At 34.9% G+C, this 25,000-nt stretch overlaps 1 protein-coding gene across 17 annotated transcripts in view; it reads left to right on the top strand.

Moving 5' to 3' along the window:
• Positions 1–25,000, top strand: part of LOC115219721 (phosphatidylinositol 4-phosphate 5-kinase type-1 alpha) — a 285,819-nt gene that overhangs the window by 222,110 nt on the left and 38,709 nt on the right. Inside the window, exon 20 of one of the 17 annotated variants that reach the window (XR_005002154.1) lies at positions 7,622–7,636. The exons of the other annotated variants lie outside the window; for them this stretch is intronic. The gene's annotated coding sequence lies outside the window, so the exon portion shown is untranslated. The remainder of the gene's footprint in view (positions 1–7,621; positions 7,637–25,000) is intronic. 17 annotated transcript variants of the gene reach the window in all.

The following is a 25,000-nucleotide window of genomic DNA, read 5'->3' as shown; positions in this document are numbered from 1 at the left end:
TGAAGTTGCCTGGAGGCTGTGGTTGAAACCAATGGCGATTTTATTGAATAAATTTACTCTTTAGTATTTCAAGATATTTTTATATAATTTTGGTATTTTCATTTTTGCACAATTTAGACGACAGTTTATTCACCGCACCCTGTCTATATATATATATTACAAACATATAAGAGGGATGACCACTAAGTGAACATCTCTTATGCTAGAAGTCAACCCCCTATGGTGTTACCACTAAGAAAGGAATGTTCTCAAGAAAATTTAGCAAAACGACAAAACTTAAGCGAGCAAGACAAATGAAAAGATACAAAATATACAGATTAATCACAAACTAGTTTCATTGTTACCACTTACGTAATCACTTACATAGATGTCTGCAACTCGTCAGGGTGATCGTCATAGCAAAATATAATTTGCAGAACTATACACGAGACGTCCGCATGAGATTGAACATGTATATAGTTCTACCAATTACATTTGGGATTATATTTCAAAAGTCTTCGTTTTGGCGTGCCAAAATACCGGAAATAATTCTGCAGAAAATAATTCTCTGCAGTGAATTTTGCCGGTTAGAGAACATAATTATTTAAATTTAAAATAATAAGGGTGAAAAATTGAATATTAATTCGATTAATATCAATTTAAAACCAGTGGTCTAGCATATAGAAAAATCTGAAGATTCAGAAAAATTATATTACATACATATAAGAGGGATGACCACTAAGTGGACATCTCTTATGCTAGAAGTTGACACCCTATGGTTTTACCATTAAGAAAGGAATATATATATATATATATATATATGTATGTATATTAGTCAGAGAAGGAGAAGTAGTGTGATCCATCTTCTCCAGACTAATAGGAGTTTTGCAACTAATTGCCTGCCTGAAGATTTGCAGATCAATGTCTACAAGAACAGTATGGGCACAAAGCATATTTAGGGTCTAGTTTAAATGTGTATAATGAAACTAGTTTCACTAAAGATACTCATAAAGCAAGAAGTAGTGCTAAACAAGTTAGCTTATTAGGTTTCCCACCCAAAGAAGTTATTCTCAAATATTCAGTTGATGTGGTTAGTTAGTTCAACTTATATTCTGCAAAACAGTAGGCATTCTTATGTCATGAGTGGTCAAAGACTATGCATTGTTCTCAGGCCAGCTAATGTGGTTGTTTTTGAGATAACATGTTTTTTGTGGCTCTTACTTGTGAAATATGTATTGACGGTTGTTGAGGAAGAAAATACATGCTGTCTGCTCTAATTGCTTTTTGGTATGTTTATTATGCCTGCCTCTCAAAATCTGTCGTGGAAGCGTCATCCAACCAAAATGCAAATATACGGGAAACTACCACCTGTGCCATCTCTTGTGAAAGGTAGGAGGGTCCAGTTTGCTAGACATTGTTGTAGAGCTGAAAACGAGGCAATTCCTACTCTTCTCCTCTGGAAGCCATCTACTCGTGATAACAGAGGGTGCACACTCTCCTACCCTGATGTAATCTCCAGGGATACAGGCATCCAGCAACAGGACCTCCGTAATGCTATGATGGACCGTGATAACTGGCGTAGCATGGTAAATTCCATTGTCTCGACCACAGTCGAACAATGATGATGCCTCTCCTCCAAAAAATAGCACCCAAATCATTCTCTACTATTTAAGAAAAAAAAAAAAAAGAGGGGACCCATTGAGAGAAGATGTAATAGCCATAACTGAAATCTTGGTTTTCAGTTGTGTGTATGAAGATTGGAATTAATGACAAAAGAGTTAACGAAAAATAGGTGGGTTTTGTTTTCATTGTAGAGTGTTGCTGATAGTTATTCAACTTGAGCAGTGACATATAGGAATTCTTGGTAAGATGACCAAAATATGTAGACACACTCAGGGTAGTGTTGAAAGCTCAAAGGTCATATGAGATAGCTTTTGATCCTTGAACGGTATCCTTTCTATGAATTGTCTTTTGTCAGTTTTTAATGTGTTTTTCAACATTGCAGTTGGGTGTAATTATTCTGAATCTTGGTAAAATTTCACTGTTTCTTTTGTAATATAAGATGGTTGAAAATCTTTACTCTATTTTTGTGTACTTCAAAGGTAAAGATATGAAAGACCAAAAACTAGTATAATAAATTGTTAAGTCTATTAAATTGATCTCTCATACTTCTGAGGTTAAATATTGTAACAATTCCCAATAATTAAGTACCTGGGGTCTTTATAATTAAGTACACTTTTAAAGGCCACTACACCAGCACAGCTACAAAAGAATGACTAATACCAGTAAAATAAAAACTAAAATTAAAAAAATGACTCTCCAGTCTACACTCAACATAAACCCTTCTGCACATTTGTGATCAATAAGTAAAGTCTATCTTCAGGCATTAGTCATTAATCTTTATCCATTGTATTAATTTCTTCACAAATTTACTTCTTTCCTTGCTTTTAGTGTGCCAGAGATTTGTTTTTACAAATATTCTAACTCCTTTGGTTATTTTTCTGTAGATTACTTTGTTCTAGAAATAGTAATTACCAGATTAGGCTGGACGTAATTATTACTGATTAAGTAAGATACTATTTATTTCTCCTACCTCACTTTAATAGATTATAAAAAGGTAATAGGAAATTTGACACAAAGCATTATTTTTTGATCTTGATTTATTCAGTTTTTTGGTACAGTTATAATTAACAATTATGTTTATTGACCCTTTACTTTCTTTTGATGTAATCGATCCTTCACTTAAAGATGGATTGTCTAGGTATTGATGGTTCACTGAAGGGGACTGTAATATTTCAATGGGACGGGATTAGATTTTATTTTGAGCAGCATCTTTTTATCACAGGTTTTTGTTTTCACCTTTCTCTGAGAAAAGTATTTTCTATTGCAGTTTTCTACTGCAATACTGAGTATTTTCTACTGCAACTTTAAGCAGCTGTGAGAATCCTCTCTTCCATGATAAGTACATCAAACTGTTACCAGTTTTACCCACTAAAGGAGGAACCCTGAGAACTGGATGTTAATGTAACAATCCTCAATCCTCTACTATACATCATACTCAATATTTTCAGAAATGAGATGTTCCTCTCTATCATATCTGTTAAAATTTAGGTGGATTGGGCCTGTGACAGTTGAAAATCTTTGCCAGGGATACATTATTTGATGGTCGACATTTGTGCCTACTATTTGTGGTTATTACTTATTATGTACTATAAAACGAACTCCTATAAATATTTATAGTCAATTCCTTTATTGACCTCACCACTCTGATGAAAGCTATTAGAGTTATCCTGTTTATACCAGTTTTATATTTTCTTTGTCAGAAGTATAGAGATGAATTTCCGTTCTATATTAATAAAAAAGTTTAATGTTATTCTTTAATTTCATTTAATTTTCTAAGAACTATCTGAGGTCTTGTATAGGTACCACTAGAATTTGCTGCACCATTTCTAAACATGTGATTCAGAAATATATTAGGGATTACCTCAAGTGCACTTATATATAAAAGCTCACTGTTGGACACTTTGTGGAATAAACATTATTATTGAGAATGTATATAACTGAATATTTTCTGCTACAATTTAATTTGACTTATTATATCTATCTCATGAATAGGTATTTATCAGCGTCTATTCATAATGCTATCCAATGCCTGTGGCACTGAGGGAACCATTGCATTGTCTGTCAGCCTGCTAAAAATTGCAGTTAAATCTCCCTCACATCACACTTCAGTAGAGTAAGAAAAAGGAAAAGCTACATTAGATATTGCAATTTTAAGATATCTATAAAAATATGGGATTAGTCATATTTAGGAAGCCTTAGATCATAGGTCTGCTAGAACAGATCTAACCTGTAGTTAAACAACAGCATGCTACATTTATAGTTCAATAATAAATTTTGATAGCATCTTGTTCATGAAAAATATTAAGTATGAATCTCATATTTTTTTCATATAGAAATGATTTAGAACAACTCTGTTAATACATGTATACCCACATTTATCCTCATGATATATTTTTAGTACTTTTACTGCTTCTTGGTGAATGTGATTTTATGATATTTTTCTCTGCTATCTAGCTGTTTATGTTCAGCATTGATGGTCATCTTATCAAAGAATCTCACCATAGGCTGCTTCTTTAGAAAATACTTCTAAAGAAGTTGTCTTGGCTCTGCAGCTCAAGGTTCATAAGGTGAATGGGTTTTACCCCAGGAGACTTTTTTCCTTCTACACCATTCTATATTATTAATACTTGACTATCAGCTATCACTCTTAAGAGCCATTTCTGGAAGATTGTATTTTCCTTAGGACTACGCAACAGATTAATGGGTATTTATTCTCCCATTATTGTTGATAAAATTGTTGCTTTGTGTGTGTGTGTGTGTGTGTGTGTGTGTGTGTGTGATAGACTCATTCAGTCATTTGGGATAATAATCTACATCAGCCACAAACTGTTTTCAGCTAAGTGGATTGGAACATCATGAAATTAAGTGCTTTGCCTAAAAGGCACAATGTTCCAACCCGTCTAGAAATTGAACCTGCAACCTTATAGTTTTGAGGCTAACAACTGAGCCACTAAACTATTGTAATAGCACTGCACTATTATAACAACATGGAGGATATCTGGAAATACATGATTCGTAAGCTTCCTTAATTTATTTTGATGCTTAAATTTATATCTTCCCATAACATTTTTTCATTCTGTTAAAGTACCTTTATGATGATGCTCTAGAAAAAGATCGAGGTTATTGAAATGGAAGCTTATTCATCCTGATGTCATGTCGTTGGGGCACCAAATCATCCTTGGTGTGGTCATCTTGTTTGAATATTTCTCAAATTTAACGACTTCTTTGTTTACTTTGTTCATGTTTACTTGTCATACATGATTCCTTTCTTGAATTTCTTCTTCATATTCTTTCCATTGTTCTTGGCTTGTTTTATTTCATTGCACATCTCTCTCTCTCTCTCTCTCTCTCTCTCTCTCTCTCTCTCTCTCTCACTTTTTCCCTCTCTCTCTCTCCGTCTTTGTTTCTCTCTTCCTCTGTCTATTTCTCTCTCTCTCTCCCTCATTATATACAGTGTAATCAGTTCTCTGTTCACTGTCCTTGCTCTCTCTTCATACCTGTTGACTTTCTTTTTGATATTGTTGGTATCCTTACATGTTTGGGCTCAGTCCTGTTGGCTCCTCTTATTTTGTTAGTTTTATCTTAAACTTCCTTGTATTTTCTCTGTTTTTCTCTCATCTTTTGCCTGTACCACCTCATTATTTTTCTTTTCTTGCTTCAAGTCTTTGAATTTGTTTCATAGTGAAGGTTGTTCAAATGTGAAGCAAGAATAATATTTGTGGTGACATGTAGAACATACCTGTGCTGGTGACATGTAAAAGGCACCCAGTACACTTTATGGAGTGGTTGACATTAGGAAGAGTATCCAGTCGTAGAAACCAAGCTAGAACAGATTGGAGCATAAGGCAGCTCTCTGGCTTACCAGTTCTAGTCAAACCATCTAACCCATGGCAACATGGAAAACAAGCGCTAAATGATGATGATGATTATGTGCAAATGGTCTGTAAAAGTGTCAAAAGATAATGAAAGATAATGAGAAACTGAAATATCTTCTTAGCTGTCTGCCTGTTACCCCTTGAATGTAAAAGTGAAGGGAGAAGTGATTTTTAGCAAATGAAATTATTAAGGAGTGGATGTTTCGTTAGAAATTGAAAATACGAAGGAACATAAGAAACTATGATACACAGTCATTCATACTCCCACCTAGACACATATACCCAAATTGTTCACACAATGTTTTACCCATCAGAAATGGAAAATGGTCTGCGACTCCAAGTACTAAATATTCATTTAAGGTTCCAAGAAAAAGCATCATATTGGATGAAGAGCAGACATATGTGGGTAAGTGTTTGAACATGACCACATCAAAGATTAGAACCATCGTGAAAAATGTGAACAAAATATACATGCTTTGATGATGCCATTGTTGTTATCAGCATGGAAAATCTACTTGTTTAAGGAGTAAATTTGTGGAAGTACATGTTTGCTATATGGGTGGTCACAATGAATTGCAATAAAACATATTATAATGCAAAGTCAAGGAACATTTTCAGAGTTAGCATAGTAACTCATTGAAAATGGGCCTGCTAACCTTACCGGAAAGAATTATCACTACCACATTTATCAGTAACAGCATCACTAAGATTACAAAAATCACAGGCCAGTTTACTGAAGAGAACTGACTGGTTTTGGAGCAGCAAGGTGTACAGAGATGCTCTGGTCATGATATTCCACTACTGAAAATTGCTTTGTGAGAGAGGATCCAATAGAACACAATATTAGATGTAGTCTTTGAAAAGCAATGTGTGAGAAAGACCTGCAAAATAGACCCACATCACAAATATATCTTCTGTCTTATTTTGCACAATTACTTTCCAATTGAATTAACAGTGAGTTGGTCGGTCTGAATTCTTGTGTTTAATGTTGGTTAATGTAGATCTATTTAATAATTTAGAAGAGTTACTAGTTTCTATATAATATTTTTACATCTTAATTCATTAAACTTGTTTCCCAATTTCATTGTTAACTTTAGATCATAATGTATAACATCACATTGCATGAGGTCAGCTAGAGTTAAGTGTAGGGTGTAACAGCAAGTTTCTGTGTGTGTGTTTAGTCATTTGGCGATGTTTATCACATTAATCAATGTTTGTATTACTGTTAAAAATATGAAGCTCACATCTCTATTTGTTTTATATAATGACCCTTATATACTGCATTTTTACAAGTGTATCTGAGTGCCGACATATTACTTTGTTTGTTTGTTTGTATGTATGTATGTATGTATGTATGTATGTATGTATGTATGAGTGAGTGTGTGTAAGTATGTGTGTATGTCTGTCCTTGTATGTGTGAGAGTGTATGTATGTGTGTGTGTGTGTATATATATATACATATATATATATAATAAATAATATCGGGGTAATAAAAATTATAGAAATCTTTACTACCAGTGGCCTAGCGTACAAAAAAAAAAGTCAATAGACTATATATTATTCATATAAAATACAGTGTACATTAAAACACATTAAGAGGCTTCCATCATAGGAATCCTTTATGCTAGAAAGAACAGTTAAAGTCCAAACCACTAATTAGGAATAAATTCTTGAAGGGAATGAAAAATAAAAACATTTACCATCTAGTGGTTTGGACTTTAACTGTTTTTTCTAGCGTAAAGGATTTCTACGATGGAAGCCTCTTAATGTGTTTTAATGTACACTGTATTTTATATATATATATTTGAGAAAATGAATAGATATAGCTTTTTTGGTAATTTTTCTACTTCAGTAATTAGATGTTTATAAATTATTAGGTGTTTATAAATGGTTTGTAAACAGAAATTTATTTTATCAAATATATAATATTGTGAGAAGGACTTCCTATTTCTTATTCTACAATATTTATATATATTTCACAATGAATTATTATTACCTTTCTATGTCTCCTAGCTCACAGCGTCTTCATTTTGAGGTCTTAGTTCTTTCTCCTTATTTTATCTAATTCCATAGTGTCCTTTTTGTTTTAAAACTTGGCACATAGTCTGAAATGTCTTCTTTTTATTTTCATTCAAATGGATCAGAAACCCTATTGAAATGTTGGTGACTATTTGAAAACTTTAATACTAAATTCTTTGTGTGTTTCTACGTGAATCCCTCTCATATTACACCAGTTACACCATAAGTTCTCCTCTCTCCAATACAAATAGAAAATTAACACTTCAGAAGCCTATATGTGTACATAACTGCATGCTTATGTATGTGACAATATCTTACATCATGAATTACTACATCTTGACTTGTTGGTTGTCATGAAAGCATTTTTAACCCCTACCAGTCTACCTTGGTTAATTCCACTTACTGGTTTATTTGAACCAGGACTTTTTCATGCTGCTTTCAAAATACATTTGTATTCCTTATAAGTTGCAAATCAGGGATCATTTGACTGATAATGCATGGATTAGCTTTCAGAATTGACCAGAATTTCATGCCTTACTGCTGTTTATGGAAATAGAATTTAATCCCCGAATCTACTAAATATACTTCCTATCCTCTAAAACTTTGTAGCTTGTATTGTAGTTCCATTTAGCTTGTCCACTATAACCTGTAACCTACAACCTATGTAGTCTTCTCTTTTACATGTTTTCACTCACCATTAAAAATAGTTTATTTTCTCTTTTATATTAATTATGTATGTGTGATGGGTGTGTGTGTGTGTGTGTGTGTGTGTGTGCATATGCACACAGAGAAATATATCAGTAGCAGGAGCCAAGTGTCTTTATATTCATATATTTGAGTGTGTGTGTGTGTGTGCACTCATTATTGTATTTTCATTGATTTTTAAATTTAAATATGTTTGTGTAAGTTTGTTGTATTTATTTATGTATTTATATTTGTATATTTTTGTAATGAACTTTGATTCAAACATTGAATACAAAATAAATTTGCAATAGAAAAAGAAAAAGAAAAAAGAAAAAAATCAATAAAGGAAATTCCCTTAGCGATAGAAATTCTAAAAACAGGAAATTCGCACCTGGCTAAGTCAATATACTTTCAGCCTACCAGTAAAGGTCCAATGGTTTGTGTCTTGTCACAAATGTTATATTGTAGCAGTGTGTCCACAGCCATGGTATTATCACTCCTAAAGATGCAAGTCCATGTGCCTGCAAATAAGCACCATGCAAGTAGACAGATCCTTGTTGTAAGCACTGTGTTGTCTCTATAGCTGTGGTACTTTACTCCTAGTAATGTGAGTCCATGTAGCTACAATTAGAGACCTTGGGAGCAGATACAGGTTCTTGCTGCAAGCACTGTGCTGTCTACAGCTGTGTGTACTTTACTCTTAGTTATGCAAGTCCATGTAGCTACAGTTAGGCATCTCGAGAGCAGGTACATGTTCTTACTATAAGTACTGTGCTGTGTCCATGTTTGTGGTACTTTACCCATAGTAATTCAAGTCCATGTAGTTGCTAATGGGTACCTTGAGAGTAGATACAGTTCTTGCTCTAAGTACTACTATGTCCCTGATCATAGTACTTTATTCCAAATGATGCAAGTTCATGTAGCTGTAAATACATTATGAGTAAATACAGGTCCTTGCTGAAAACAGTTGGCACACTGCGTAATTAGCAGGTTTCATTAGTTTAAGGCCCTGACGGAACACTCAGGCTGCACCTGTTTCAACTGATTCTGTCACTCTGTGCATACAAAGAACAATAATAATAATCATACCTTGGCTTCAACATAAAATATAATTTTATGTTATTGTTGTTATTGTTGTTGTTGCTTTCTTTAGTCTGAATCAAAACTTCAACTAATTTCAATTTGAGTAAATAGTTATTTTAAAAAAAAAAAAAAACTTTTTCTGTTCTTGTTAATATTATTGTTTTGATGTTTTTTAAAGCTTTATTTGTTTTTTGATTTCTTAAAAAAATTTCAAAATTTTGTTTTAATGTTTTTTTTTTAATTTGTGAATGTTTTTTAATTCATGTAACAAGTGTATTTATTTATTTTTTTAATGAAGTTTTGCTACTAGTAATATTTTTGTTTGAACTTTGGCAGTGAAATCATTGAAATATCCACAATCAAATAAATAAATTAATTAATTATAATAATAATAATAATCCTTTCTACTATAGGCACAAAGCCTGGAATTTGTAGGGAGGGGGCTAGTCAATCACTTCGACTCCAGAGTTCAATTAGTACTTATTTTATCAACCCCGAAAAGATGAAAGGCAAAGTCGACCTCGGTGGAATTTGAAATCAGAATGTGGTGACAGGTGAAGTACCACTAAGTATTTTGCCCAGTGTGCTATTGATTCTTCCAGCTCACTGCCTTAATAATAATAATAATGATAATAATAATAATGATAATAGTAATAATAATAATGATGATGAGAATAATAATAATAATAATAATAATAATAATAGGCTATTGTTGTCAATGACCGCCAGGGAAAGAAATGTTGCCAAATACAGAAAAACCATACAGAATATGGGTCTTGAGACAGGAACAGTTCTTGCAAATAATCGGTGTCTATGCAATGACAAAAAGACAAGTAGACAAATATATAATCAAAACCCCAGGGACTTATAAATATGCATAACATTTAGAAAACAGCATTACTAGGCACCACACACATATAACATAGAGCATTTTCAATACAATGAAAATAACAATACCAAAACAAAACAATGTGTAAACCCAAGATACACAGAGTTGCACTTTGTAGAACAGTAAAAGTATACAGTTAGTATAAAACTTTTGAATAATAGTTTCAAATTTTGGCACAAGGCCAGGAATTTTAGGTGAGTTGGGGTGGCTAGTCAATTACATTGATCTCTGTGTTCAACTGGTACTTATTTTATTGACCCCTGAAAGGATGAAAGGCAAAGTTAACCTCAGTGGCATTTGAACTCAGAGGGCAAAACCAGAAGGAATGCTGCTAAGTATTTTGTCTGGTGTGTCAGCTCAATGCCTTAAAATCACTGAATAATAATGATAATAATAATAATTTTATCTTGGATTGGATCTGTGTGATCAATGAACTATTCTTTGTGACTGCATAAAACCAGGGTGCTAAGTAGTGTTGATACTATGTAATTAATGGTGATCTCAAATTTTGGCACAAAGCCAGGAATCTCATGAGAAGGGATGAGTCGATTACGTCACCCCAGTACTCAACTGGTACTTCTTTTATTGACGCCGAAAGAATGAAAGGCAATGTCAACCTTGACAGAATTTGAACTCAGAAAGTAAAGATGAATGAAATACTGCTAAACATTTTGCCCAGTGTGCTAACAATTCTGCCAGCTCTTTGCCTCACTATGTTATAAATATTAGTTACAATATTGCTATTATAATATTGTAATTAGTTGTAATTACAATATTATTGTATGTAAGTCTTTGTTGAATGAGTGCTGATAGCAATGTTTTCAATAATACTGGGACTGTACTCAAGAAGGCCCGTCCTCCACAGCAGAAATGTTAAGGACCCCTGATGAAGAGGATTGGCCTGCAAGAGTCTTGTGCTGATGTCATGTAAAAAGCACTTGTGCCGGTGCCATGTAAAGCTGCTCATGTCAGTACCATGTTAAAAGCACCCAGCACATTCGGTAAAGTGGTTGGCGTTAGGAAGGGCATCCAGTCATAGAAACCAAACTAAATTAGATTAGAACTTGGTACAGCTCTCCAGCTTGCCAAGTCCAGCCAAACTGTCCAACCCATACCAGCATGAAAAACAGACGTTAAAAGATGATGATGATGAAGGGACAAATTAAATAAAATTTTCAACTTTACTTTTATGCCTAAAATACCATTCTTATTTCTTAATTGACCACAACGGGCTAAACACAGAGGGGACAAACAAGGATAGACAAACGGATTAAGTCGATTACATCAACCCCAGTGCGTAACTGTACTTAATTTATCGACCACGAAAGGATGAAAGGCAAAGTCGACCTCGGCGGAATTTGAACTCAGAATGTAGCGGTAGACGAAATACCGCGAAGCATTTCGCCCGGCGTGCTAACGCTTCTGCCAATTCACCGCCTTACCATTCTGTTTAACACTGCATACCTTCCTGGGTGTTTGGTTCCTTTTGTGAAGTTAACTTTATAGCAATTATACAGACCAGACCTCTGCTTCCCTCTCTCCCTATCCACATTTCTCCAGCTGAAAGGCTGATATTGTCTTCCCTTTAGACATCATCAATGATGTGGAAAAAAGAGGAGAGATTTGCATGTCTGGATATTTACTGGTCTTCCACAAAAGACTTTACTCATCCATAGACACTGGAGAGGAACTTTCCAAGGGTAGAAATCCAATGATCAAAGAAGAGGCTCTACATAATGTTTGCTTTGGAAACTGACAGAGGCAAAATGTAGGTGATGAAGCTCAAGATTACATTTTTTAGGAAGAAATATCAATAGGCGCAGGAGTGGCTGTGTGGTAAGTAGCTTGCTAACCAACCACATGATTCCGGGTTCAGTCCCACTGCATGGCATCTTGGGCAAGTGTCTTCTGCTATAGCCTCGGGCCGACCAAAGCCTTGTGAGTGGATTTGGTAGACGGAAACTGAAAGAAGCCTGTCGTATATATGTATATATATGTATATATGTATGTGTGTGTATATGTTTGTGTGTCTGTGTTTGTCCCTCTAGCATTGCTTGACAACTGATGGTGGTGTGTTTACGTCCCTGTCACTTAGCAGTTCAGCAAAAGAGACCAATAGAATAAGTACTGGGCTTACAAAGAATAAGTCCCGGGGTCGATTTGCTCGACTAAAGGCGGTGCTCCAGCATGGCTGCAGTCAAAAGACTGAAACAAGAGAAAGAGAAAGAGAGAGCTGAAAATATTCTGTATGATTGGTAAAGAGAATAGTTTTAGTCATAGCTGTAATGGGGATTTGAGAGGGGCAGAAGTTGTAGTAATTTTGTGTGTGTGTGTGTGTGTGTGAGAGAGAGAGAGAGAGAGAGAGGCAAGCAGGTAGTACAACATGGCTTACTTGATTTTGGTAACTACTTTTTTTCTTGTTTCTTTTAGCTTAGGAAGAGAATGATAATTCTTGGTTACTGTAAAATGATTTAGGTATTATTCTGGTGGTGATGGTGGTGGCGGCAATGGGGCTGCTGCTGCTAACAGTTTCTGAAGGTAGAAATAAATAAATTTTAAAAAAAAACTGATTACTGTAAACTGTAGAGTTTTAATGTATACTTATCTGCTAAACTGTCCAATCAATCACAAGAAAAAAAAAAAAGGTGGGGGTGGGGGAAATTAATTTGTTGTTGATGATGGTGGTGATATTTTCGTTTTTCTTATTAGCTAATATAAAAATGTAACTGAGTAAAATGTATTGAATTATTTAAGAAGTTTAAGATATCAGACTGAAGTCAATGGAGTGTAGAAAACAGTTTGTGTGAATATTTAGCTCATTGGACAACTTAAATGACAATTTCGTTAGTCCAAGTGAGAAAATGGTAGCGAATACTTGATTGGTAATTAGAGTGAGACAGGTTGAATGAGATTCATTACGTAATAGCATCTCGCTTATATTTTTACAAAATTTGTCTCCATACATGGAGTATCAAAATTTATTGACTTTATTTTTATGTTTGCATATGGATGCATGAAATTGTTCCTCCTTGAAATAGTTGTCTAGAAAATGAAATAGTTTTATTGGAATGTACCTGGCCGTCAGATTATATTTTTTATGTTAGCTGGGAGAAGAGTCTGCATTCATGCTATCTGAAAACCTTTGACTATAAACATTGTGATAATTAGATGAGGTTTAGTGTGTTTGATGCTCAGGTGGAATTGTTGTGGATTTGTAGGTTAGTAAGTTGAGGAAACAGATGAGGAGATAAGCTGAAGAATAGCATTGTTCTGTTTGGCAAAATGAGAGAGAGAGAGAGAGAGAGAGTATGAAGAATAATGGTTGTAATGCATAAGTTTAGAGGGCTGGCAGTGAAGAGTTAGCAACCTCTGTCCCTTGAGAAAGCAGTGCAAGAAGACAGGTCACTGATTAATAGCACGTCTGTTATAAGGGATAATCATTAAATAAATAAATAAATGCACCCTTTTAAAGCCTAGCCAGACTCATGGGACTGGTTTCCCAGTTTCTATGGCGTTTCTATTCCCCAGCTGGGCAGGATGCTAGTCCATCGCAGCGTTACTCATTTTTGCCAGCTAAGTGGACTGGATCAACGTGGAATGAAGTGTTTTGCTCAAGAACACAACACGTTGCCCGGTCCAGGAATCCAAACCACAATCTTACGATCATGATACTGACACCCTAACCACTAAGCCACGCACCTCCACAGGATAATCATTAATATCCTTAAACTAAGGATATTAATGATTGTTGGTTTTGTCAATCATTTTAGGTAATCTTTAATTGGGTGCAGCCAGGATGTTTATGAGTGATGAATGCACCAAAGTTGTATCAACGGCACTTTAACAGTTTAGTATAAAATACGTTTTTATTGTTGTAATGACTACAAGAATTACAATAATATTGCCTGGATGTCTTTGTTGATGTGGTGCTGGCAATAGTAGCAAGGTTTCAAATAATGTTGGGAGAAATTAGATAAATTTTTCAACCTGATTAAGTCTAAAACACCACTCAATTTGACAGCAGTAATTTGGGCAAAGGGAAACTTTAGATTTTCCTGTGGAGTATTTAGGATCTGTATGAGCACTTATCAAAGATTATTGGGGTTAACAATTATAGGACATATAATGCACTTATCACTGCACATGTCAATTAGAGCTATCTTATCTTTTAATCTTTTTCCTCTTTTGCATGGAAGTTTTCAGTAAATTTTATTTTATTACCGACCCATCTTTTGTGCTAAACTGTCATGCTACTGGGAAAGTAGAATAATAATGATAATTCAAATTTAGTCCCCTGACTCCCATCATCAGTGACAATTTCCATTAGTTTTGTTAAAATAGTGCATATTATTTCTTTTTTTTTTATTATTGTATTATGTATTATTTTATCTTTTTCAGTGTTGTTTATGTATTCGCTCTTCAAATTCTGTTCTTGAATTAGTTCAATCAGTTGAACTGAACTATAGTTACATAATTAACTGGTCAGATACTCCAGTACTCTCTTTTCCCTTCATTTCTTATGCATCAGATTTGTCATAGTATTTTACCTTTTCATCACTTCAAGCTTCAGTTATTTTTTTGATGAAAGCCTATATTAATGGTTGTAGAGTTTCATTTCAAAACTTCAAGTAGCTATACTTGTTGACAGTTATTATACTCAGTTTTCTCATCACTCTTATCTAGGAATGTCTAGAAGGGCTATGAATAGTGTCCTTCCTTTCCTTACAAAAAAAAAAAAATTCTTTATTTTTACCCTCTTGAAACTATACGCTCATGTAATTTACATGAAGCGTCACCATTCCAGTATATAAACGGGAAGATAATAAAAAGCCAATTAACAATGTAAATCAGAGAAAAATTTATTTATTCAGTATTACAGCTTTAATAAACTGCTATCATGAACTGAAAGATTTGGCAAATAAATTGTAAATAAGTTCACCAATTGTTATGACATGCACTGAGAGAGACATACAGTTTGGTAAGTGGGTAGCTGTAATAGTCAAATCATGCAATAAACTAGTGATAACTCCTGCTATTTGTTGAACTGTGGTTGCCAGCATCTAACCTGTAGTGCTTCTTTGCATTAATCTACAAATGCTTCTATCAAAGGCTTTGATAGAAACCATAACTTTTGTCTTTTTGATTGCTTTCGACATACATTTTAAGAGATAAGTCTTCCATCTTCACTTATCCTTTAATATGCATATGTGACTCTGCTTCTTACCATCATCATCATCATTTAACATCCATTTTCCATGCTGGTATGGGTTGGCGGCGAGCTGGCAGAAACGTTAGCACTCCGGGCGAAATGCGTAGCCGTATTTCGTCAGCCTTTACATTCTCAGTTCAAATTCCGCCGAGGTCGACTTTGCCTTTCATCCTTTCGGGGTCGATAAATTAAGTACCAGTTACACACTGGGGTCGATGTAATCGACTTAATCCATTTGTCTGTCCTTGTTTGTCCCCTCTGTGTGTAGCCCCTTATGGGCAGTAAAGAAATAGGTATGGGTTGGACAGTTTGACAGGGAGCTATCCAGACTCCAATTGTCTGTTGTGGCATGGTTTCTACAGCTGGATGCCCTTCCTAATGCCAACCATTTTACAGAGTGTGCTGGGTGCTTTTTATGTGTCACTGGCTTGGGTGCATTTATGCAGCACTGACACAAGTGCATTTTATGTGGCACTGACACCATATGGTTGCAAATTTAGCTCCTTAATCACACAGCTATGCCTGTATCTATTACATTAGCTGTTTGCAACCACATTAACTATGTCCAAGAGCTTTTCTCAAGTTAATTACATTAGTAGCATATATTTATTTCAAGTTAATTACATTAGTAGCATATCATCACCCACATATATTTACCAAACTGTATGTCTCTGTGCACGTTGTTATGGTTTTCATGGTGTTTACACGCTACTTATCAATCTAGATTTATCTAATTCAAGATAACCTTACCTTCAATGTTTGTCCATTTCATACTTATTGGTCATTGTCTGTCCATGACCATAATGTCTGTCTTGTAGGCTACTACTTGTTTTGTATCATGCCAGTCTTTTTGTCACCTTTCAGATGATTTTAAAAAAAATGTATCTTTGCCATGTCAGCTTAGTCTTTACCATTACTCTTTTGCCAATTTGAGGTTTCCATCCCGGTGCACCTTTCAATTTTTTTCATCAGTCATTGTGAATACATTAAACTACTATCTTGAGCATTTTTCTTCTTCTCAACATACCATCATCATCATCATTTAATGTCCATTTTTTTCCATGCTGGCATGGATCAGACAGAATTTGTTGAGGCAGATTTTTATGGTTGAATGTCCTTCCTGTTGTCAACCCTCACCTAGTTCCAAGCAAGGTAATATTTCCCCATTGCCAGATGCGTTTTTCATGGAAGTCTGGAAATGACAGTGATGCTCATTTACAATCATCACATTATGTCAAGACAAAGGCACACACACATTCAGTGGGCTTCTTTCAGTTTCCATCTACTAAAGTCACTGGAGCTACAGTAGAAGACACTTGCCCAGGCTGTTGTGCAGTGGGACTGAACTCCAGACCACATGGTTGTGAAGCAAGCTTCTTAACCGCACAGCCATGCTTGCGCCTGTTCTAAAATTTTCCAGATAATAATTTGGTCCTTATATGTCACATAAGAGATATAGCACAGATGCCTTTGATGGGAATGCATTCAGTTCTCATCACTTTCACTGCCAAAATAAAGAACAAACATACTGAACTGTAGACTGCAATTTTCATTTTTATACAAATGTTTTGTTTTTTTTCTTTAGTGTCCAAACGTTGATAATTTACTAAGTACTACCCCAGCTTTTCTAATAATGATGTTGACTTCCCTATTACTTTCTGTATCTGGGATAAATATTGTATGTCTCTGTAGGAGAAATAGTATACATTTTTTAGGTTTATGCCATTTCTGTGATCTTTATGCTGTTTTAGTTTGGACCTTTTTTTGCATTAAAATGTAAGTTGGCTTTCCTTAATAATGGTCCTTACAAAGATCATGCTGATTTGTAGACATTCTTAATCTTTTCTAATCAGTGTGATTATTATCAGTAAAATCCAATCCTACAACAATTAGTCAAGATTAAACCTTCTTAAAATTCAAATATTAAATAAATTTGATTTCTCCAAGGTTTTGTTAAGTGACTTTTACTGCCTTTCCTTTTCTAACCTAGAAGTTAGTGTGTTGAAATCATAAGTGCAAGACCATGCTTTTGTTTCCCTGGTTGGGTGCTGCATTGTATTCTTGAGCAAAACACTTCATGTTGTTCCAGTCCACTCAGCTGTAAATGAGTAAATGAGTAGCCCTATGACAGACTGGAATTTCATTCATGGGAATGTTGAGATCTCAGTCACTTATACACCATGGAGACCAGGTGTCTGGCCCCATGAGTCCTAGGACTTAAGGCAGTGATATCCAGGGGTGGATGATGATGTTTCTATGATGCATAATTGTACCAGAGAAGATTTATATCATTTGTAAAAACTCATGGTGTTAGACACAAACCTGTGACAAAACCTGTATCATGTAAATAGTACTTGAGTTAATAATGATTTCAAATTTTGGCACTAGGCCAGAAATTTCAGGAGAGGGGACTATGTCTATTAGATTGACCCCAGTGTTAGACAGGTACTTATTTTATTGACCCCCGAAAGGGTGAAAGGCAGTCAACCTCAGTGGCATTTGAACTCAGAACATAAAGTCAGACAAAATGCCAGTAAGCATTTTGCCATGCATGCTAATGATTCTGCCAGCTTATGCTTTAATACTTGAGTAAATAATAAGTAGTTTAGTAGTTTATTGGTTTAAATCTAGTAACAAATGACTTATTTACTGAATCATTACTACAATACATGATGAAAGCAAATTGGTTAAAATTTAGTTTGTAGTGAAATACCAAGTCAACATATTGTCCATTGACTTGCAGACTTGCATTAAACGCGCTTTCATGTCTAGACAGGCTGTATAATGTATATTACTACTTCATTTCAAGTTCCATATATGTTTTAAAGGTATGGAGGAGTAAGCTAAGTGACACTCTCTGTCAGTCTGAACAGGTGATCACAATGTCATATTTGATCTGGTCTCTTGTAATAGTTTGGCCTGTAATGTATAACATAGCTTGCATGAGACAAACTTGTGGATTATTTCTATATATAATTCAGGCAATTTAATTGCTATTGTCAATTTAGTTTTGTTTTAAATTGATTAATAAGTCTAAGTATAAAAGTGTCTTGGTATTATAAGTAATATTTATAAAAGGAAGCTATACAGTCACAGCTTTGTGTCTTATCCATTAAAGAGTTACCTGAACTTTACAGACTACTATTTGTCCATGTAACTTTAAAATTTCATATATATATATATATATATATTGAATATATAGTGTGAGGGCACATGGCTTAGTGGTTAGGGTGTTGTACTCATGATTGTGAGTTCAATTCCCAGACCGAGCGTTGCATCGTGTTCTTGAGCAAAGTACTTCATTTCACATTGCTCTACAATCATTTCAACATCTGACATGTGGCACCCATTGTACCTGTACAGGTAATGTCAATCTGATGGAGAGAGTGTGCTTATGTCTACACAAGCATTTGATCACTATAAACAAATCATCTGTGTCGTTCGGTAAGAAATTGTCGGACCCTCATATGCTGTCTACCAACAGGAGAGTCCATTATATATATATATACCCCTCTTGCACTTTTAGGCAGCAAATTTTAACAAAAAGTGTTCCAGCCAGTTTTTTTTAATATGTTATTTTTCACTAGACTTTTTGCTCTTGATTACTTTTACTACTTTTTTCGTTAATTTAGGAAGAATGAAGAGTAAATTCTGTTGCAAATAACCCTCTATTGAAACCCATGCCAACTTGGAAAAACTGATGTTAAATGAATGAATGAATGAATGAATTGTGGGGGTGAGAGAGAGACAGGACAGGCATCCAGCTGTGGAAAATCTGCCTCAACAAATTCTATCTGACCCAGGCAAACATGAAAAAGTGGATGTTAAATGATGCTGATGCTGAGAGAGAGAGAGAGAGAGAGAGAGAGAGAGAGAGAGAGAGAGAGAGAGAGAGAGAGAGAGAGAGAGAGAGAGATGTTTATATCAGTGTAGGGCTAAGACCGAGTACATTCAGACAGAAACCCCACCTTTGGTACTTATTTATGATAGTGTTATCTTCACATAAGCCAAAAGAATCTATTTGCATTTCATATCTTACAAGAGCAATGAAATAAGCACCCTGCTATGTACTCAGTTATTACAGGGGTGGGTTAATATAACTGATTAAAAACTTCTGAAGACAGTATCTCAGCAGGATAGTTGTAGTTCAATGAATGAAATCAGTTTAAAAAGAAAAAGTCTTTACTGTTCCATATTTCTGAATGTCTGTATTGTTAAGAAACTCACTTTGCAACCATGTGGTTTTGGGTTCAGTCCCACAGCATGGCATCTTGGGCAAGCATTTTCTTCTATAGCCCCAGGCCAAGTAATGATTTGTGAGTGAAATTGGTAGATGGAAACAGTATGAAATCTAGATATTGTGCGTCTTTGTGTTTGTCCCCTCCCCTGTTTGACAACTGCTGTTGGTTTGTTTACATCTTATTATCTAAGCAGTTTGGCAATAAGAAAACAATAGTATAAGCATCAGATTTTAAAAACAAGTACTGGGGTGGAATTATTTGACTAAAACCTTTCAAGGCAGCGTCCCAGGATGGCCACAAGTAAAGATAAAAGATGCCAGGTCCAGCCATGGGTTTTATTTTTATCTCCAGATTTCACTACTTACACATTACAAGAGTTGACTTCATTTAGCATTTATCCCTAATCAAGTTTCGTGTTTTTGCTCTCCGTAATAGCTTCTGATTATGAAACTATCAAGCCAAATGAATAATTTAATCAAAAAGGCTTTCTTTCAAAAGAAATTATCTCAGTGATGTTCTCCAGCTATTATAGTCTTTCTAATCAAGAAGTGGGGCATCAGATTATTTTAAACGATAAATATTAGTTAGTTATGAATGAAAATGATGATTTCTTTTGGTGCATCTGCAAGTATCGTTCTAGACTGCACCTTAAAATGGTCATTTTTTACAAATGACTAAACCTTCACTCATGATATACCATTAGCCCACACATGTATATTGCTGGAATGGGATTACTGAAAAGCAGGCATTTTGGTGGTGGATGATTAAGCGATGGCAGCTATATATATATATTATATATATATATATATATATATATATATATGAAAAAACAAGTAAAAAATAGAAAATGCTAAAATAATTTTATAGTGAACATTTATAGTGAACATTTCATAAATTATTTTAGCATTTTCTATTTTTTACTTGTTTTTTCATATATATCAACTCGTGTGTTCCTTTTCACCCTTATATATATATATATATCTATATATATATATATATATATATATATATATATATATATATATAGAGAGAGAGAGAGAGAGAGAGAGAGAGAGAGAGTGAGTTTCTTTATTAACCATAAGGTTGAGAAAAAGAGGGGATGATACGAGGATAGACAAAACAAACATTGGGGTTAAGGTATTGAATGAGGAAAGAGAGAGAGAGAACTAATAAAGTACGAAATAAAATCGGTTAAATTGAGTTACCTCCCTTTACATGCTCTCAGTACGCAGCGAAAGATTATTAATGGTATAAAATATTATAGCTTTAATTTTTCCTTTGATAATTACGTTTCTATACTTTGTTTTTAACGTTTATACGATGTTTCATGCTCAACTATTAAAAAATCAGATAGATGTTACGTAGAATAATTAAAAAAAAAATCTCCGTGCCAAAACACTAAAATATCCCATATTACCGAGTTTTGTATAGAATCAGCGGCGTCAAATTACCGTCATCAAGACGTCCCAAATTTATTATTGTACTGCCATTGCTCCCTTGAAAACGGTGTTGCACCTAATATATATGTTTCTTTCCACCTAAAACCAACACATTTAAAGCGTTTCCTCCCTAAATACTATTTTCTTAATCATGATTCTCGTCCAGACATCAGCTCTCAAAAATAATTTAATCATCAGGTTTGGAAGAGCCATGGGCATTGCTACTTCTCTTCGAACTAAATAATCCTTTCTGCTAACGGAACAAGGACTGAAATTTGGAGTGAGGTGACTAATCGATTACATCGACCCTAGGGTTTCACTGGTACTTAATTTATCAACCCTAAAAGAATCAAAGGTGAAATCAAACTTGGCGGGATTTGAACTCAGAACGTAACGACGGACGAAATACCGCTAAGCATTTCGTCCGGCGTGCTCACGATTCTGCCAGTTCGCTTCTTTTTTCTAACTAAATAATAAAAACAAAATGTATAGTATTGTTTGAATTGACCCAGCTATATTAGCAGGTTTTATATTTATAAACTTCAGAGTATAAAACATCAAGCTTGACCTGGTTGAGATTTGAACTCGTAACAACGAAATTCCACACTAGTTAACATAAAGCTTCCAGACTTGCATTTGCTTGCTGTGTGGCAAATCAGGTTAATTGGTTTTTCTTAAAGCAAGGGAAATAACTATTTCCTCATCAAATAGCATTTTGGACCAACAAGGGAAACCCTATATGGTGATTCAACCTGCAAGAAATATCAGTCAAAGCTCCCAAAGTCACTCTAAATGGAATGGCTTTTGCTCATAGGTGTTTGCCCAGTTAACAGTAATTGTGACTAACCAACACTAATGACAAATAATTTTGGTCCTAAATTTAAAATAAAATAATTGGCATTAGAAACAGCATCAAGCTTTTAGAAAAAGAAATAAATATTAAACTTCATATCAACAGTAAAAATGTTAAGAAATAAAGCAAAATTATAGATTTATAGATTTCACTGTGGTGACAAAATTTTGGTTTTTATTTTGTCTTTGGTCAGTAAGTGTTATTTTCTATTTGCTTCTATCTAGAAATCAAAAGAAACAACTACTATTCCCTTCAAACTTAGCTTTTAGTGATCTGGACATCAATGTTTTGAAACCAACCTTTTTTTCATTACATTTCAGATCAATTCAGCACTGAATTGCTGAAGCAGAAATATCTGTTTCTTTATTACCCACAAGGGGCTAAACATAGAGGGGACAGACAAAGGGATTAAGTCGATTACATCGACCCCAGTGCGTAACAGGTACTTAATTTATCGACCCCGAAAGAATGAAAGGCAAAGTCGACCTTGGTGGAATTTGAGCTCAGAACATAACGGCAGACAAAATACTGCTAAGCATTTCGCCCGGCATGCTAACGATTCTGCCAGCTCACCGTCTTTCTGAAGCAGAAATATTGTTATTGCAAATATTCTGCCCAATACCACAGATTTGCTTGTCAGTTGCTTGACCTTAACCACTTGAGCATCTCCCTTAGTGGCTGACAAGATGTGTGATTCTAATCATGAGCAGAAGTAGTGGGGGAGCATCATACCCATGGGCTGAGATGGATTCTTATGGGTTTGAATAAATGTAACAAAAGCAAAGTTTGAAGGAAATTTTAACCATTTGTCATGCTTTCTGGGTGTAAGCAAATAGGAAATAGCAGTTGCTAGCCAAGAACAAAAATCGTGTTACACAGTGTTATCATATTACATACAGTCAGTGTAAGTTTTTCTCTATAAAGCCATAAAATGTGTAATTCTATTGATTTATTGTCACACAAATACTTCCTCTACAGTTTTCTCTGTTCTGAACTGCTTAATCTTGTCACCTTCTTCTTGTGTTTCACTCACATCTTCTAAACACTTTCTTTTATCCTTCTTTCCTTGGATCTGTATTCCTTTGGAAATCCCCACCACTACCACCATATGTTTTCACATAAACTTCTAATCTGAAATAACTCAATATGAGCAATTAATCATGCTAAATTCACCTTACATCCAATGGAACGTGAACTAAGTTCACCTTTCATTGGTTGCAAAGGAACTACATGGGAAGGAACAAAGAAAGCTATGGACAATACATTGCCTTATCAGGCTAATTAAACAAAACAAAAAAAAAAAAACTCTTACTTAGAATATTTATATTATTTGATATGTGGTAAGAAGTTTGCTTCACAACCAACTGATTCTTGGTTCAATCCCACTATGTGGCACCCTGAGCAATTGTCTTTTATTATAGTCTTGAGACAACCAAAGCCTTGTGAGTAGATTTGGTAGATGGAAACTGAAATGTGTGTGTGTTCCACTCTCTGCCTCTGGACAACTGGTGTTTGTATGTTATATCCCTATAACTTAGCAGTTGGGCAAAAGACACCGATAGAATAAGTACCAGGCTTTTAAAAAAAGTACTGAGGTCAATTCATTCAACAAAAAATTCTTAAAAGGAGTGCTCTTGCATGGTCACATTCAGATTAGGCAGCGAGCTGGCAGAAACGTTAGCATGCTGGGCGAAATGCTTACCGGTATTTCGTCTGCCATTACGTTCTGAGTTCAAATTCCGACGAGGTCGACTTTGCCTTTCATCCTTTCGGGGTGGATAAATAAACTACCAGTTACGCACTGGGGTCAATGTAATCGACTTCATCCCTTTGTCCTTGTTTGTCCCCTCTCTGTTTAGCCCCTTGCAGGCAATAAAGAAATAAGATTAGTGAAACAAATAGAAGATAAATGATAAAAAATATGCAGACACGACAGGCACTAAACTTCTTTGGCGAGTCTCTGTAAAATTGATATAAGATCTCTGCATTGGAGTACTTCTCTCATATCTAGAACAATGTTGCTGCTACACAAACAAACATCCAAGATAAGATTCAAGAGAAAAATCATTTGAAAGATTAGCAAAGCACACGGTATATAAGCCATGGCAATCCTGTCTTGTTTTCAGGAACATTCTTTAGCTTCCAGTACATCCGTTGTCTCTTTATGATGGTAGGGTGTATTTTGAAGGAGATGTTTGGCTGATATTTCTAGCAGGTTAAGTAAGCACATAAAAATTCCCTCTTAGAAAGAACATTGATTGAACCAATACTCAATACTGTATAGCAATATCAATCTTGGGAATAGATAGGATAATGATGGACAAAACTAGAATGCTCTGTATGTATGAGGAAGGTGCTAAAAAGTTTCTGGTTTTGGGTAAAAGAAAATACATGAGGATCAGTTAATTATGATTTTATTCAACATATTCCCCTTGCAGCAATCCTTCAGTTTTTCTAAGTCCTCTAAAAGAACTCACTAGGTTGGGCCTCCAGTCAGGCCTTTTGTGATACCCTTAAAGCCAGGAACTTTTCAGCACCCTCTTAATATATAAATGATAGTGAAGACTTGATATCTATTGTACCTTATTAAGAAGTGAGGTAGTGTTTTATGTTAATGTCTGGCGAGGTTGGTATGTTGTATGAGATGTCACAGTGTTGGTGTGTTGTATGGTAGCTAAAAGTATTGCTGGTGTGTTTTGTGGTAGTCTGATATGAGTTAGTGGTCAGATGTAAATATATAACTTTGGTGACCTCTTTATTAGCTATGCTATATAGTATACGTGGAGGCACGTGGCTTAGTGGTTAGGGTGTCAGCATCATGATCGTAAGATTGTGGTATCGATTTCTGGACAGGGTGACATGTTGTGTTCTTGAGCAAAACACTTCATTTCACGTTGCTCCAGTCCACTCAGCTGGTAAAAATGAGTAATGCTGCGATGGACTGGCAAACTGGGGAACACATATGCCATTGAAACCAGGAAACTGGGCCCAGGAGCCTGGCTGAGCTTTAAAAGGGTGCATTTATTTTTATCATATAGTATACACTTATCTCACTTAGTTTATTACAATTAAAAGCTAAGGTTGATTGTGGATATTTAATATCAAA

The sequence above is a fragment of the Octopus sinensis genome, linkage group LG15 (assembly GCF_006345805.1).
Source record: "Octopus sinensis linkage group LG15, ASM634580v1, whole genome shotgun sequence".
Taxonomy (NCBI): domain Eukaryota; kingdom Metazoa; phylum Mollusca; class Cephalopoda; order Octopoda; family Octopodidae; genus Octopus; species Octopus sinensis.
This window is presented reverse-complemented; position numbering and strand designations above follow the sequence as displayed.